We start from the raw sequence: 18,972 nt of genomic DNA, 5'->3' as shown, positions 1-18,972 counted from the left end.
GGGGGATCGTGTGCAGCATAAGCATCTGCATGGACACCTGTTGGGCTAAATGGGCTCCATGTAAATGGTGAGGCTCTGCTTATGCTTTTCAATAATGACAATTGAGTCAAGAACTTTGATATCTTGCTGCAAAGCTGTAAGTGAAATCCTGTCTTACCTGAATTGGTATCTTTCTCCAAAAATATATAATGACAATAGACACACAATATTACAGAGTTGCTAGATTATGGTATGTTTGCTGGGAAGCAAGAAATTAATCAAGGATAAAAGAATAATAGAATAGAATATTTCATCCCATCATCCCATATGCTTTGACATGTCACAGTCTTAATTTGTATGAGAGCATGGAAATAGTAATCACTTCAGACAATTTTCTCAGTGGCAGGAATAACTAATACAGCTCTGCAGACTCTTACTTCTGCCTGTCTCCACTGATACTGGTGACCACTGTGGCTTATAATTCCTACTCTAAACTACCTTGAGTGCACTTTGTGGATTATGACTAATTACTTCCATACTGCAAGTGTAAGAGCAGGAAATTTGGTGCTGTAACACCATTAGAATCATAGAATCATACATTGGTTGCAGCACAGAAGAAGGATATTCAGCCCATCATGTCCATGTTAGCTCTTTGCAAAAGCAACTCAGCCAGTCCCACTCCCTGACCTTTCCAAGCAGACCTGCAAATTTTCTGTTTTTAGGTATTTATCCAATTCCCTTTTGAAAGCCCCGCTTTTACTTGTCTCCATCACAGTCTCAGCAATACATTGTGTTGGTTCTTTTGACAATTACCTTAAATCAGTGGGCAGAATTTAGCCCTCGATGGGCGGGCGGGCCCCACCAGCTCAGCGGAGGGCAGGCAGCTGAACGCTGCCGCCGAAATGGGCCCCACTACCATTTTGAGTGGGCGGGCCAATTAAAGCCCGTCTAGCGGGCCACCCGACAGGAAGTGCTATGCGCTTCCTGTGCAGGGGGGTGGGGGGGTGGGGGTAGGTATTCCTAACTGTCAGAGTGCGCTCTTTCACACATGTGCACGAAAGAGTGCACTGCTCCCTGAGACAAAGTGCTATCTCAGGGAGATCGCTGAAAGTTTTATAAACATCAAAAATAGAAAAATAAAAACATTATTAACATGTCCCCCTCAAGTGACAATGTCACATGAGATGGGACATGTTAATAAAAAGCACAGAAACTTTATTAAACTTTTTAAAAACAGGCATGAAACCTCATCCCATCAGTGGATGAGGTTTCATGTTTTCTCAGAAGCCCGCCGGGGCTCCTGGCCTGCCCACCAGCCTTAAGGTTGGACGGGCAGGGCCTTTAATTGATTTAATTATCTTGTCAATGGCCTCAATTGGCCATTGACAGGACGGCGGGCAGACAGCTGATTTTGCTGTCAGCCCACCTTCCTGAATATTTAAATGACGAGGTTCCCCCAACGTCATCCCACATTATTTTCACATCGGCGAGAGGGCCTCGCCCCCAACTCGCCGATGGAAGAATTCTAGCCAGCATCTTCTGGTTCTCGACTCTTCCAGCATTGGAAACAGTTTCTCTCTCTCTCTACTCTATCCAGACCCCTCAGGATTTTGGACACTTCTTTATTAAATCTCCTCTCACGCCTTTTTAACATGCTGCTCAATCTGCCTTCAGTAATTTGTGTACTTATGATATGTATGCATATTATAATATATGTAAATGAAGGCACTCAGGACATGATGGTTAAGTCACAGTATCACAAAAATGCAAGGGAGCTCAGAGGAGGAAAACTGGCAGAAATGGGTTCTGCCTGAGTTTTCGACCACAAAAATATAATTTCCCCAAATGCACCAGAAATATGCCAAAAACAATGAAGAACATTACCCCAAATACCTTGATTAAAAACTAGAACAGTAGCCCTGCCTTGTTATTGCTGATTAAGTGCACATTAGATTTGGTTCCAATGGGAGTAGCCTTGCATAAATAATTCCAGAACTTAATTTCAAATTTCTGATCAGTAAATAACTCATTACTTTTGAGGTTTGAGTACTTTTTCTTTGGTACTAAAATGTATCTACAATAGTTGCCATATGATGTTGTGACTTTTTAAGTACCTCCATTATATCGATGGAGGAAAGATAGTTGTGTGATGATATAAATTTAACAGACCACAGACGTGCCTTACTTTGAATTATAAAAGCTATCAAATTTTTAATATTTCTTTCAGAAGATTTGTAGATTGGTTGCATAGTGATTGTGTTTAAAATGTTTCCCTCATTTTCTGAAGGCTGTCCATTCCTCTGTACTGGTCTCAACTGATGTTATATTAATGTTGCTTCAAAGAGGATAGCCTGACCTTGATGAGATGGATTGATTAACAAGTATCACAGATGACCGCCTGACTTGTGCTGGTCAATAACTGTTTGTTATTGCATAAGGGATGCTGTTCTCTAAATATTAAATCAGGAAAACCTGTTGGGCTGTCTCAATTCGCATGAATGCTGCTTTTATTGGCATGCTTGCACAATTAGCAAGGTTATCTCTCTGCTAATGTCCTTTGTCCCAGCTTGGACTTCAAAGTAAAGAGGATGAATAATTGCTGTGCTGCAGCAAACCTTATTCAGGGTTGAGCCTCGCTTTGCCTTCAACTAATGACCAAGGGATTAGTACATCACTACTTGCATATCTGATTACATGTATTAACTTCACATCACAGACATGTTTTAACTGAATGTTATTTTCAAGATTATGAACACATTGAGATCCTTATCATTTTGAAACAGCCTGTGAGTTAAGTAAATTTCTGCAGTCTAGAGAGAGATTCTGTTTGTCCTAGCTTCTGTTTTTTCATATAAATAAACTTCATTTGCATTTGTAACTTGGACTGTACTATCTCTTAGAGTATTGCTTGTTCGTCAGAATGATCAGGAATTACTCCTGCCATTTGCAACGTGTATCTTAATGGCCCCACGACCACAACACACATTTTACTGTTTTGCCATTGCCTGCTAACGCAATTAAATATTCATCAATACCTCCACCACTGCAATGGTTCAAGAAGGCAGCTCACCAGCACCTTCTCAAGGGCAATTAGGGGTGGGCAATAAATGCTGGCCTAGCCAGTGACACCCACATCATGTAAATGATTTTTTAAAAAAAATATCATACTTTGTTTCACAGAGGTAGTCTTTGCCTAGCGGTGTGAATTCTTGCAATGAACTTGGCTCAGTGGGCAAATGCAACACGTAATTTGGCACGGAGCCAAATAGACCACGGAGGTCCCAGGTTAGGCTTTTGATCTGTGGTGTGTTTGTCAATGGGAAAGGGAACACTATGGGGCAGAAACTGGGGAGGCCTGTTTTTTGGGAGCCTCTCCATCACAAATTTTGAGGTCTAAAAAGTACCAGATATTGTGTCTCAGACCTCATGATACTGAATATGGTACTACAGGAGGAGGCCACATGACAACAGTATGCTGAGAGAGAGTTCTATGTGAAGCCTCATGCTAAGTCTTGTAATGTATATTGTTAGTAGAGTGGTCAATAAAAGGTAACATTTACCAACAGTCTAGCCTCCAGCAGTACCTATCAATCCAGAATAAGGACAACCTCATCTACAACCCACAACGATGATAACAAATAAACCCCCCTCAGCTGCCACCACCCCACATCCCCCACCCCTTGCCCCAGCCCCACTGTTCAAGTATCCCTTATTTTATTTCATAAGAGTTGGTCATCCTATCCGCTTTAGACATGGGAAAAGGATACTTCTTGTTTGTTCTTACCCACAGTTACAAGTATGCATGTGCTGGCTGCCTGCCAATTAGGGTCCTTACAAGGCCATGTAACACTTGAAAAATGGGTGCTATATAGCCCAATTTTAACCCAGTATCTTAATTTAACATTATAACCCATGGAATAATAAAAACAGCCAAAATCACTTAATTTATTCATTATCCAGGGTAAAACTTATCATTAAGCACTTCTTAAAGTAGCTACAGCATATTGCTAACACAAATAGTCAAGAATAAGGACGTTGTCGAATCTAAGCTAAGAGTGTTCCTTCAAATTTTGCTGAGGCAGCAGTCACAACAAGGGTAATCACAAAGAAATGTAGGATTTAACCTGTGTTCTTATCTTTTCCAATTGAGTGTCCAGTTTGATCTATAAAGCTCACCAATGACAAGCCTGTAAACAAATGTGAACAGTAAGCTGAAATAGAAAACAAATTCAGCAAACTTTCAATTTTAGAACCTTAAAAATTGAATTGTGTTTAAATTATGGATTTATTTGGATTGTCCAATTTTGAGAAAAACTGCAGAGCAACATTTTAATTCTAAAGATAATTAAAGATAACAACAAAAAATAACTAAAAATTATATCCATACCTCAGATTAAATAATTAATCTTATCATGTAGGTGGGATGGGGGTCCCTGAGATTTTCTAACACTCCTACCATGTTTTACACAATAGAGAGAAAATCTGCAGGCATTCAAGAGAAACTAGGATATGAATATGAAAGCCACATCACTTAAGTTCAACTGCAAGGCATGTGGCATTCAGTCCACTGCAAAAATTATGTTTATTGTGTTTTGTGCCTCGGAGATATGCAGAGATGACACTGGATTCTATATGTGAATGCTACAATGCTGGTAAAATGTCTGCATCCTCATGCTTAGTGCTTGGTTTCAGTTTCTCTGTAACCACACCCAGAGGCTTGACTCATAGCACTCAGCGCAGTGAAGAGTCAACAGATACATAAAATCAAACTCTAAACAATTAAACATTTGAACGCAACATCCTTTCCTCCTTTAAAACTAAAAGACCTTATTTTAAATTAAACCATCATTTTTTTTTAAAAAAACACATTCAGTCATTTCTAGTGTCTGTGCTTTCTAAATACAGAAATAGGCTTTGAAATATGAAGGTCTCTGATGACAGCGCTGAAATCAATGAACTTGAGATTGTGGTTCCATGTGGTCACCTCACTGAGGTAGATGATCAACATTGTGGTTGCACTTCAAGAAAGAAAATGTATCCTCATAATCACTGTCCTCAAAACATCCTGGCCTGCTCGCTATCAAGCATCTCACATTCTACTTTGTGTTGTCATCCAACAGATAAGCGTTGGTACCAAGGGTTTACTTGATGTGGTTTGGTCCTGAAAGAGATAATGCAACTTGTGGTCATTGTCAAATTGTGGTTTTCTTGCGCATGTTCATTTCTCAAAGTATGCTTTTGCTTTACCTTGTCACTCGGCTATTTCTTCTGCTTAAGCTCTGACAATCTCATTGGATGGCAGTGTAAGTTTAAGCATTGTCAGCAGCATGCAAAAGTTATAGCCTGTCATAAGCTTGGCTGATATCTTTCAGGTTAGGCTGTGGGATCAATATGTGCAAAGTAAGATATGAATGTATTGTTCAAATGTTTACCCCTCCAACAAGCTAGCTTTCAGACTGTCCATTATCACACTGATAATCGTTTGACACCACCATTCCATTGCAAGTCGTATCATGATGTCAGATGATGGTGAATTCTATAGCTCGCAAGGAGCTCCGTGAACTGACTTGAAACAAACTGCAATCCATTGTTTGTAATGATAAACTCTGGCAAATTCCACTTTATAAACAACTTGTCTAAAATGTCAATGACCAAAGAGGTGGTTATGGAAAATGTTGTAGTGATTTCTGGCCATTTGCTGGTAGTTCATGAACAAGAAGCAAAAATATTAATTGCTAGTGGCTGTTTGTGCTACCCCAAAAATAACTACTTGATGTTGTATCCATGGGCTGAATCTTCTGTTCGGTGAGCGGAGGTGGGGCCCGCTTGCTGATGCATAAAATGACGCAGGGTGATATCAGGTGAGCGTCCCGATGTCGCCCTGCGTCATTTAGATTTTCAGGTCGGTGGGCACGCAGCTGAGTTGGCTGTGAGCCTGCTGACCTGTCAATGGCCTATTAAGGCCATTAAAAAACTAACTGAAATCATTAATGGGGGCTTGCCTGTCCAACCTCAAGATTAGTGGGCAGGCCAGGAGCCCTAGCAGGCTTCTGAAAAAGCACGAAATCTCATCCACGGGCGAGATGAGGTTTCATGAGTGATTTAAAATTTCAGAATATTTCAAAATAAAAGTTATGGACATGTCCCAACAGATGTGACAGTGTCACATGAGGGGACATGGCAGCAAATTTTTTTTCTCATCTTAATTTGAAGTTTCAAATCTGAGCCAATCTCCCTGAGGCACCACTTTGCTTAATTGGCCCGCACAGGTAAAATGGTGGCGCACCCCCAAATGGGGGTGCTGATTGGGAACCTGCCCTCTCACGCCTGCTCCTGCACACCCCCCCACCCACCCCGATTGGAGGAGTGGGGGGGGCGGGGGAATGTTGCCCCATGAGATTTTTTTGGCCATGAGATTTAACAGATTTTTCTCTATGCAGTTTCTGATGAAATCTTCTATGCAGTGATCAATTACTGGCCACCAGACTGCTTCACAGGATCATTGTTTCATCTTAATGACACCTGGATCTCCTTCATGGGTAAAATGCAATACACATTGCTATAATGCTTTCAGGATGACTGCTCAAGTTCTGCATGTGATGAAGTGCCATCAAACAATATGAGCTTATTGCATACTCTGCAATATGGGAGATAAATCTGAGGGTTGTCATTATAGGATTTATGCTTCATGACTGATTTCATAATCTATCATTATCACAATAGGATGCCTGTCAGTTCACAGTTTGATTGATAGCTCCAAATGGTTATAAAGTATTTGATGTGGGACTATGAATATAAATGCTTGTTGTTATAAGGGATTAGGTGGTTAAAGAAATTTAAATGTAATGAATGGATTTTTTTTACCAATGAGAGTGTTTTTGTTATGCTGAATTCATCAATAGGCACTCAGAACTTTATTTTATTTCTTTTCAGCATGGGCCCTGATGTCTACCAATGGTGGATACTGGATGAGTTAGCATGGAAGGTGAATGGGAAAAAGGGTGGTGGGTGGGGGTCATGGGTTGGCATGAGTTTGGCACTCCATTGGCATAGGGGCTACAAGAGCAGGTCATAGGCTGGGAATTCTACAGAGAGTAAGTCATCTCCTGACTCCCTAAAGCGTGTCCACCCTCTACAAGGCATGTGATGGCATCTGTAATTTCAGGAGTGTGATGACATAATCTCCACTTGTCTGAATGAGTGCAGCTCTATCAACACTCAAGAAGTTTGACACATCCAGGGCAAAGCACACTGCTTGATTGGCACCCATCAACAATTGCAACTCCCTCCACCACTGTGGCATCAGTGTATACCATCTACAAGTTGCGTTGCAGCAAATCGCCAAGGATCCTTCAATAGCACATTCCAAATCATCAACCTCAAGCACCTAGAGGTAGCAGATGCATGGGAACACTACCACCTGCAAGCTCCCCTCCAAGTCATACACCAACCTGATGTGGAATTATGTTACCTTTCTTTCACTGTCAGTGGGTCAAAATCCTGGAACTCCCTCCCTAACAGCATTGCTGTAACCTATGCCACGTGGGCTACAGTGGTTCGAGAGGTGGCTCACCACCACCTTCTCAAGGGCAATTAGGGATGCGCAAAAAAAATGCTAGCCTAACCAGCGATACTTACGTCCCATGAAATAATATTTAAAAAATCAAACAATTGAGTAACTGAACACAACACAGCCATTTTTAGCTCTGACAATTGTCATGATGATGTGACTTGCACATGAGTCTATCAATCTGTAATTTCAACAGCTGGCCAAACATACGCTGAACTGTTTAAAAGAGAATTTTTAAAGACAAGTAAAGACACTGACTATAGGTGACTCCCACAAGTCACCTGATGTCTGGTCTCGCCAGTGACCAGTTTTTGGAAGGTTCTGATATGGACTTACAATTCAAATTTTGCAAGTTGAACTGAGACAGAGCAAACTGCTTAAAAATACAAGGCCACATTCCAAGGTAGGCCACTCCAATAGAGGTGAGAAACAAACAAATCACCCTCAGGGGAGTGTGAAGGGAGAGACATTTCCTATAATCCAGACACCCATTGAAACTCATAGCTCTTTAAGCAAGAGGCATTAAAATACAAAATGCCGGATATTGAAACAATGGCTGCCACAGATAGATCCACCTACAACCCCTTGAAATATGCAATGGGTAAGTATTTCAGGCCAGACCGCAGCAAGATTAAAACAACGTTTTCAGCAGAAGAAACGGGCTGGAACCTGCTCTCCCTCTCTTTTGGAGCAACTATATTACCTGGGTCAGAAGCCAACATTACTAGAAATCTACCAGTGAACCAAGATCTCGTAATAATTACAGCATTTTTTCTTTATTCTTTCGTGGATGGGGGCATCATTGGCAAGGCCAGCATTTATTGCACATCCCCCAATTGCCCTTGAACTGAGTGGCCTGCTGGGCCATTTCAAAAGGCAGTTAGGAGTTAGCCACATTGCTGTTGGTCTGGAGTCACATGTAGACCAGACTAGGATTTTCTTACCTAAACGGCATTAGTAAACCAGATGAGTTTTTCCTAACAATCAATGATATCTTTATAAGACTAGTTTTATATTCCAGACTTTCTATTAATTGAACTTTAAATCCCACCAGCTGTCATAGTGGAGCCCATGTTCCCAGGCATTAGCCTGGGCCTCAGGATTACTGGTTCAGTGATATTACCATTACACCACCATCTCCCCATCTGCTACAGCTGACTGCGTCCACAAAAGCAGCTAATCCAAATTGGCTGTAACATTTAAAAACCTATGCCTCAAGGACACTCAAAGGACGTTACCATATATATTCTTTTAACTCTTTTTTATTGGACTCTAGCTTCCCTTATTTCTGATACCTGAGTGCGTGATGTCGCATTTTTATTATTTTTCTCGCTTTTAGTGGTGAATAAATTTGCTGTTTCTTTAACTCAAGAAAACATTTTGTTTGATTGGCACCTTATTGTTCATGGCTTAAATAGGTAAATATATTTGGATTTGGAAAAGGTATATCCTCAAGAAAAAGAACTTTAAACCTTTGTTGTGACCAGCCGAGGAGGTTGAATAGAGGGGAGCCAGTTCACGCCATCTTACCTGGTCATAACAGAGTGAAGTGTTGAAGCACCTTTTTGGAATTAAACTTGTACATGAATATCGTAGAACAACACTTCCCTTTTAATAAAATATTACATGGATACCCCAGTCAGAGAAATGATTTATAAAACAATCCTCACAGTGTGCTTTTCAGTGTTAAAGCTTGCAATCTAGTATGAAGTTACACTTCTAATACATTTAACTTAAGATGGCTAAATTTCACTTGTAGATTTTGTATATAGTTGTCACTGTCTTCCATTGTTCGAGGCCAGTTCCTGCCAATAGCTGAGCCAAGAATTAGGGATAAAGAGAGGAGTTTAGTATGATTTTTATATAAACTACATACTTACAGATTTAATGTCTGCCATAAGGCATTCAAAAAATGCTGACAGTAGATAATGTTCACAATACAATATTTGGTAATCCATAAATATTAATCTTGGGGTTTCAAATGGAAAAAGATGACTAGTATAGACTTGCAGATTTTTATGCACAGCTTTTATAGACCTGCAGCTGATGTCAGAGAAAAACTTTTCAGTGGTGCGTGCCTTCTTTTATGGAGAAAACAAAGCAGGCCATATTAAAGGACACAAACAAGGTTGAAGAGAGTAGACTAGGTAAACCAGGCAGTTATGTTTAGATGATGTAAAGTTTACCTGCGGAAGCGATGTGACTGTAAAAGAGGGAAAGACAAAGGAACATAAGGGGTTCCCTTGTTTTGAGGCCTGCTGAATGTATTAGTTCAATGAGGAGGCTAAACAATGAGATTTTGGGACAGAGTTTTACCATGGGCTTTCAGACCCTGACGCCAGGGTGAAGTGTAAGTCCAGAGCCCGCACTTACTGGCAGTTGGGTTGGCCCAATCAGAGGGCCAGCAGCTCTGAAGCCTCAGCAGTGCCACCCGGAGTGGTGGACGTTGCTGACGCAGGCAGGAGACCTCCAGCCTCTGACTGTTAAGTAGAAAAAAAATGACAAATTCAGATGGTTAAGGTTAATCCCCTTCATAGGAATCACTGGGGACGTGGATAGCTGCTATCTATGTGGCTTCCTTCCTTGGCTATGGAGCCACAAGCACTGATGGATCCCAGGATGTCACAGGGAGGTTGTTTCCATTAAACTTGGGGTCCTCCCTGCACGGCAGGCAGTCATCCTACCATCAGGAAATTGCCCGGTAAAATGGCCCTTCACATGACTTTATGTGCAAATGAAGAAGCAGCTGCTCCACATCCGGTACTGCTGCTGGGAAAGTTTCCTGGGCTGCATCCTGGAGCCATCCTGACACGGCTCCCTGATATTTTACTGGCCCCCTGTGCTCCAGCCCACACTCTGGGGTAAAACATTGCTCTTGATTTCAATACAGCGAGAATGTAGAGCGCGGACAGGATGTGGATGACTGCATTCTTGGAGATTCCAAGGAGTAAGAAAAGTTCAAAAGAGCACTGACCATAATAGTATTGACAAAATAAGATTGAACTAAAATAAAGTGGAGGAAAGAGAAATTCAATGTTATCAGGCAATCAACTTTTACTTGAAAAGGTTGAGTAGTGTTGAAAGGTTGGTTTCAGACTGGAGGAAGGCATTTCATGGGGTTCCCCGGGACCCAGTGTTGGGACTATTGCTTTTCTTGATCTAAATGAATGCCAGAGACTTTGGTGTACAGGGCAAAATTTCAAATGTTGTGGAGCATTGTGAACTATGAGGAAGATAGCATTAAACTTAAGAAGACTTAGACAGGCTGGTTTCATGGGCAGACAAGTGACAGGTGAAATTTGATGCAGAGAAGTGCATCAAATTGTGGGAAGAACAAAGAGAGGCAATATAAAATAAGGGTACAATTCTAAGGGGAGTACAGGGCCAAAGGGACCTGGGGGTATATGTATAAAAATCTTTGAAGGCGACAGGGCAGATTAATAAAGCATAAGGGATCTTGGGCTTTATAAATAAGGGCATAGAGTACAAAAGCAAGGAAGTTAATGAACCTATGTAAAGCACTAGTATGACCTCAACTGGATTATCGTGTCCAATTCTGGGCATCACACTTTAGGAAGGATATGAAGACATTAGAGAGGGCCAGTAAAAATTCATGGGAATAGTTCCAAGGATGAGGAGTTTTAGCCATGTGGATAGATTGGAGAAGCTGGGGCTGTTCCCCTCAGAGAAAAGAAAATTAAGAGGAGATTTGATAGAGGTGTTCAAAGTTATGAAGGGTCTGAACAGTCTTGATGGGGAGAAACTCTTCCTGTTGGCAGAAGGGTCGTGAACCAATGGATATCGATTGAAGGTGATTGACAGAAGAGGCAACAGTGACATGAGGAAAAGCTTCTTTATGCATTGAGTGACTCGGATCCGGAACATTCTGCCTGACAGTGCACTGGTTGCAGATTCAATCGAGGCCTTGAACAGAGCACTGGTTAAATATCTGAAATGAAAAAATTGCAGGGCTCCAAGGGGTGCGGGATTAGGTGAGTTGCACTTTCAAAGAGCCAGAATGAACATGATGAGCTAACTGGCTTTCTTCTGTGATTTAACCATTCTATGATATGATTCTATAATTGTTCTAGATTCAGTCTATGATGGCCATGGTCAGCATCTCCATAGTCCACAAAATTGACTGATGTGAGAGCTTTGGCTCAGTTGTTAGCACTCTCAAAGCTGAGTTAGAAGATTGTGGGTTCAAGTTGCACTTGAGCATAAAAATCCACAATGACACTGTACTTTAGTACTGAGGAAATGTTGCACTGTCAGATGAACTGCCCTTTAGTGAGACGTTAAAACAAGGCCCTGTCTTCCCTCCCAACTGGATTTCAAAGGTCTCAAAGAAATGTAGCGGAGTTATCCTCGGACTCCTGGCTAATATTTATTCCTAAATTAACCTCTCAAGAATGGGTCACCCAATCACTTTCACATTGCTGTTTGTGAAAGTTTGTTGTGTGTTTATTAACTGCCAGGTTTACTACATTATAATGGTGACTACTGTTCAAAAGGACTTCATTTTGGGTTGCCCAGTTATCATGAGAGTCTTTCTTTCTTTAAGTGAAGGATGCTATCACTACTTAACTGTGATTTTACAACATTAGTTGGGATACACCTGAGCATCCAATTTACCAAAGGTAAATAAATCCACCTTATAGCTGAAGAGCCGTAAAATGTGATGGGCTGTTCAAAAGTCCATTGGGCAGAATTTTGAGTTCAGCTGGTGGGTGCTGTCGACAGCCCAGGATCGGCCGGGAAACGGGCTGCCGTCCGCGATCGGCCTCGGAACGCAATTTCACCTGGCGGGCCAATTAAGGCCTGCCCAATGTGAAACACGGCTCCTCGCTGGTCGTGAAGAACCAAGCGGGGACAGGGGCCTGTTGACCACCAGGTCCAATGGCAACCTGGAAGGCTGCCATGGAACAATGTCTGTTCTGCGTTAGCAAACTGAAGTGATGGGGTTGAGTGCGGCTGGAGATGGCAGGTGGGAGGGCGCTCGGCCCCCAGCTTTTCAGATGAGTGCCTCCCAGTCCCCCTGGAGGAGGTGGCTGCCAGGAGGGACATCTTTGCCGCCAGAGATGGGAGGAGGCCACTGCACCTCACAAGGAGGCCATGGGAGAAGGTTGCAGTGCTGGTTAGCAGTCATGACATGGTGTGTGGTGCACATGGGTGCAGTGCTAGAAGATATTCAATATCCTGCCGCGCTCAGGAAGGGTGAGTACCGTGTTGGCATGGGTCAGTGTGCAGAAGCATAAAGGTGTGGCTGTCCCCCCACTATGAGCCTCAGGGTTGTTGAAGTCTGAGTGCCAACTGTCAATGATGCTGGAGCTGGCCAAGGGGGTGGACTGAGTGCCTTGCAGCTCGAGGGCCACGACTCGGATGTGCCCTGTGAGGTGTTCCTCAGGTGGGGTTGGCCAGGCTGCAATGGCGCAGCAGATAGAGAATAGACTAATCAATGCTCCTCTGTCCTTTCAGGAGAAGATGAGCCATAAACAATCAGAGAAGTCACATATCGGCAGAGGCCTGCCCAAAGTCCTGCTGCTAACTAGGTTTGAGCCAGCACACTCCCCATGCAACCGGGCATGGAGAGTTTGGGGGGGGGGTTGGGGGGGGTGCCAGACAAAGGTAAGAGTGCAGTGCATAGGAGTGACAGTTTTGGATTGTGCAACCATTCTAGTGTAGTCTCTTTATTAGTGGGACCCTCAAAACTGGAGTCCCCATTGATCATTGAAAAATGATGGCACTTTTTTTTGTGACTTCACAGTGGTTTGCCACAACTGAGTGCCTTGCTAGGGCCATTTCAGAGTCAACCACATTGCTGTGGGTCTGGAGTCACATGTAGGCCAGACCAGATAAGGATGACAAATTTCCTTTCTAAAGGGCATTAGTAAACCAGATGGGTTTTTACAACAATTGTTTCATGGTCAGTGTTAGACTTTTAATTCAAGATTTTCATTGAATTCAAACTCCACCATCTGGATTCAAACCTGGTTCCCAGAGCATCACTCTGGGTGGCTGGATTACCAGTCCATTGACAATACCACTATACCACCACCTCCCCATACTACACAAACCAATTGCCCAAACAAGGGTTGGTAGTCAGATGCTGGAAATTAACAAGTTAATTAACATGATAAGTGTTTAAGAATGCATTGACTGTATGGGGTTTATTATAGGTAATGCACACCAGAGGGATGCTTACATGAGGGTTTAGCTGCTTGGCTATTTTTAAAAGTCTTATCATATAGGTGATAATTTTATTATTAGATAAAATGGCAGTCACTTTCTGTACTTCTTCAGCTAATTAAACAGGAGTTAGCAGCTAGAGATTGACGTTTTACAAAGGTAAATGCTTTGAGGATACAGAGGAGATCTGTTTGAACTGAATGTTTGCCCACAGGCAAATGACAAAAATCTGTGGTAAGCAAACAAAAGGGCAGTTGCTCCTTGTACTGCATACACAAATTGCCTTTGGCTCATTGTTTATATTCACTGGCACATCAGAGAAGAACACCAAGGTCAATATGCCCATAAGTGCATGTGAATAGGGTGGCTATGTCTCTGTGCATGTGGGTATTCAGAATGTGGCTGGTTGCTGCAAGGAAATTGTAATGAAGTGTACCTCCTACATGAAGCCAGTACTAAATATGAGAAATTTACTTTTTACCTAATACCGTAGTTTCAAAGTTCACTAGGGCTATTGAACCTCCAACTGCTCTTTGATTTAGTTTGTGGTTAATGTTTTTGATCCTTGTGATCAGTATCTTTGCTTTGTTCCACACTGGGTTGAAATGAGTTTAAAGCCATGGCAACTCAGTTGTTTGCTATTTCAGAGGTGATACAATCAGACTCACTTAACTGCCCTGCCTATGTCACAAAATCAGCATCAGGGCTTTCAAATACCTTTCACGTTAATCAAATGTATAGATGTAGAATCTCAACTTTGGTGGGCACTTTAATTGGGTGGCAGTGGATGCATTACTAGTGGAAGGTATTACTAGCTAAAAAAGTAATGGGCAGCCAATCTGTTATTGTGCGTTTTGCACCTCGCTGAAGTTGAATTTCACCTCAATGCTGCTTTAGGCCTTTTTCTTTCATCAGATAGAACCAGATCATACATTTGACAATCCTATTCTCGAGTTGGGAAGCTGAGCTTGATGGGAGGATTGTTCTGAAAATTGGCAGTTTTGTGTCAATTTGGGAATACGCAATCATTCAACTTCTACATATTTATTTCTTAGCATTAGGTTATTAAATTAAATTTGTAGATACTATAGCATAGATTTTAACCCAGGTTGCGGTTAAGAACAAGATGGTCTGGGTATGACATGGCAGTCTGACATGCATTCCTGACATGTTGCCACCTGACACCATTTTCACCAGAGACATTACAGGCACAGGAGGGTCATCCATCTAAAACAGACGGGGACCTACTTAACAGAATAAAGTGATTGCCTGGTTATGCCATTGGCATTGCAATTCCTTTCTGACTTAGAAAATGGGAAGCCCGCACTGTGCCAAATGGAAACTGGAAGTATAGGCAGCAGAAATGTTAGAAAACACCAAAGTAAATAATTTCCTTAAACATTTGCTGCCGATTGCTCATAGACCAGGTGTAGCAAAAGTGCTTACAGTTACATCGGATCTCTCGGTGAATTCCTACTCTGGCCCGCCAGCTCAGACATCTCTTCCACAGGTTTTGGGCAGGGAACAGTTCTGTTGAATTCAAATGAAGCCTGAGAGTTAAGCTGATCCAGAACTTATATGCAATTCATCTTGTTTGGGGCTTGGGGGTTGGGGTGGTGGAGGGGAGGTTGGGGGCGGAGGGGAGTTTCTTCCTGAACCATAATCCCTCTGCCCCAAGCTGTTTGGCATCGTGCCTTGAGAGAGAATGATGATTTCCTTTAGTGAACAGCACATGCTTATCAGGAAGTTAAAATTATATAATACAACACGAGTGAAGGTTTAGTAATTCACAAATGTCATTTGGATCCCAAATTAGTTCAGAGCCTTTATTTGAGAGGGGAACAAGGTTATTTATTTGACTTTCTTTCTTTTTCCTTTTGTAAATCCTTGTCCATCAAGAGAAAGTCTCCTGCACTTGGTTTTCACCAACATAACTTTGCTACAAACTTCAAGGGGGTGCACCCTTCTTGTGGCAAATCATATAGCTTCTGATCAGCCCTTTCCACAATGAAATATTTGAGACCAAGTGAACAGCATGTATCAAATTGTAAGTGAAGCTTATGTTGTATCACTTCATGAGCCATTTATTGAAATGCCAATGTACAATTCCACCATACTACTGTGAGATGTTAAAACATGTTATTTTTAATAATTCTTCCTGTGAATTACATTAGTTTGATTAAGATTTTGATTACTTTTGACAGTAGTTGTCAGTGAACTCTGTATCATTTAGATGGTAAGTTCAACTTCAGTTAAGAAAGGGTTATTAGAAAATCATGTGATCAGTTGATGATAGAGGCTTTAGACCCTTTTGATAGTTTTACTTGAGGTGTGCTAGCCCTCTCTTTAAAAATTTTAAAGGAACATCATTTCAATACACTAACAGATGATTCTGGGCTTCAATTCTGTAGGGTTTCTGTCACTCATTTTGATGGAAGTGCCCCAGAAACCCTGGAAAAATAGTTTGAGAATTCTCTTCATTTCTTTCAAGGTAAGAAAATGACATTACATGATGGAACATGTCCAACTGGACAGTTTTAAAAAACAGCAATAATTCTACTTCCATGGGTGGACATTCCATTCACAGTAAGAAAGCAAAAATTGGTATGACACAGGTTAAAGTTATTCACAGAAAGTACTCACTTTCATATGTAAATGCTAGCATCAAAAATTTGTTTGATTAAACAGTACCAAGTACACTGCAGCACAACCAGGTAGTCATAGTGATAATATTAACCAAAGTCAAATAGCACTTAATTGCCAAGAATTTAAATTTAAGAGTATGGCATATGGTGTGTTTGCTTCACTCTTGTTTTAGTATTAAATACACACTGAGTACTGACCATGTATAAGGAATCAGTTAATGCTTCAACATGTTTTTTTTTGTTGAGGGCTGGCTACATATATGCAGCTATAGGTCTTTTCTGGACATGTGCTGTCCTCAGACTGAGGCACAGAGGGTAGAAGTCACGTGGCAGGTTAAATAATTTCTTTACACTGCTGTACATTAAAAACATAACCACACCACCAAACAGTATCTCCTAACAACATATAGTGAGTATTAGTCACCCAAATCAAAATGATTGTAGGATATTTTGTCTGCATATTTAACACAGAAAACAAAGTTATTTCTGAAATAAAAGTTATAGATGTCTTTAAGTATTGCTACTGCATTAAGGCAACATTTTTTCCTTAATTCCTGGGGATGGTTATTTGTCTTAATATTCGCCTCGACTCCATAAGACTGAGCGTCAGCCTTCGATATTGCCTAAACACTTTAAAAATAGTAGTTATTTAATAAAAATTAGACATTTACAATGTGTTATGCATTATTTTGTTAAAATATTTAATTAATACTGTTGATAATTAGATCAAGCCCATGTTTCTTTGATTGGCAGGAAAGAGCCATTCATTCTCTTCGGCATAATTATGCTACTCAGTTAATTCAATGAAACAATTTGTATCATTGTGTTGTTTGTGTGTGAACAAAACAACAAGAGGTTGTAAAACAACTTTTCATTAAGGTGATACTGGAATGAGAAAAATGAAGAATTTTGTCTAGGATTTAGTTTGGTATCGGCTTCCTTCATTATGTGATGGTGCATAAGGGATTTAAAAGCCAACTTCACTCACAGAAATAATGTCCCAGCATCAGTTGATATCATTATTTCAACAATTAAGACATCTTGTCTTAGATGTGTGGCTTAGGGTCCAAGTGCTTCAACTCAAATACAAAATCATTTCATTTTTTTCCCAGATATTTTTGATTAGCAGATTGCTTTTAATTTAACTGCTATTTAAATACGCTTGATCTTCACCACATTTTTAAGACGTTTATCAACCTGCCTTTACAGCCCATTAAAGTCTTGACACTTTTCCCACAATCAAGATCAGATGGTAAAGGCTCCAGGAGGCCTCGCTGTACACATTTTCCTTCATTCTCTATTGTCATACTGCTCAATTTCAAGAATTTCTCCCAAAATTTATTTACACAGTGCTTGAAATGCACAGCTAAAGTAAATGTAACTTCTGTAGGCAAAGAAAAAGACTTTGATGGCCACCTCCAGACATTCAGCAACCACATTTGGGTATACTCTCCTGGGTAGATAGCAATGTATGAGCAGTCTATTGTTATGTCACCAGTGTGAACACAGTTATTTTATTTCCTACAAGGTTTTGCATACATCAGTAACAGAGTCCAATATAAAAATCTTTAACATCCTAGGCAATGTGCCATTATTAACTCTATTCAGATCATTAAATCCTGTATCTCAACAAGATTTACCAATACTGCTGCACCTGGCCAGCTCTGGGCTAATACAATACAGGGTGGCCTGAAACCGACTCAGCCGACCACAGTGTAGATCCATATTGGGAAGGCGGGGAGCTCAAGGTGGTGGCAGCTCACATTTTTCTTGTGAAGTCCAGAGGAGAAAGAAATAAGTCTTCAATTTTTTATCTGTTTCTTCCGTACTGTGAGGTAAAAGTACTGGAGGAACATCTTCCAACTAGGCACTTTATAGCTTTCCGGACTGAATATTGAGTTCAACAATTTCAGATCATAAACTCTCTCCTCCATCCCCACCCCCTTTCCGATCCCCCTTTTTCCAATAATTTATATAGATTTTTCTTTTCCCACCTATTTCCATTATTTTTAAAAGTATTTCCATCCATTGTTTTATCTCTACCTTTTAGCCTATTTTGATCCCTTCCCCCCCACCCCACCCCCACTAGGGCTATCTGTACCTTACTCGTCCTGCTTTCCACCCTTAATGTCACCTTTAGCACATTTCTTAGCTAATATCATCACCGTCAACACCTCTTTCTCCTTTTGTCTATGACATCTTTTGGCAATCTCCACCCATCACTGGCCCTCTATCCAGCTTTAGCTGTCTCACCAACGCACCCCCCCCTCCCCTGTTAAACCAACTTATATTTCACCTATTTTCTATTTTTCCTTAGTTCTGTTGAAGAGTTATATGGACGCGAAACGCCAACTGTGTTCCTCTCCGCAGATGCTGTCAGACCTGTTGAGTTTCTCCAGGTATTTTTGTTTTTGTTTGGGATTTCCAGCATCCGCAATTTTTTGCTTTTTTAAAAGTACTGTATGCTGTTTCCCAAAATGACCATCTCAATCTGAAGTGCATCATATGACCCTGATTAAAATATTAATAGGGTAGGCATCTTTCGGAATCATAGAAATTTACAGCGCAGAAGGAGGCCAGTGCCGAATG

This window comes from Carcharodon carcharias, chromosome 2 (genome assembly GCF_017639515.1).
Source record: "Carcharodon carcharias isolate sCarCar2 chromosome 2, sCarCar2.pri, whole genome shotgun sequence".
NCBI classification, from domain to species: domain Eukaryota; kingdom Metazoa; phylum Chordata; class Chondrichthyes; order Lamniformes; family Lamnidae; genus Carcharodon; species Carcharodon carcharias.
This window is presented reverse-complemented; position numbering follows the sequence as displayed.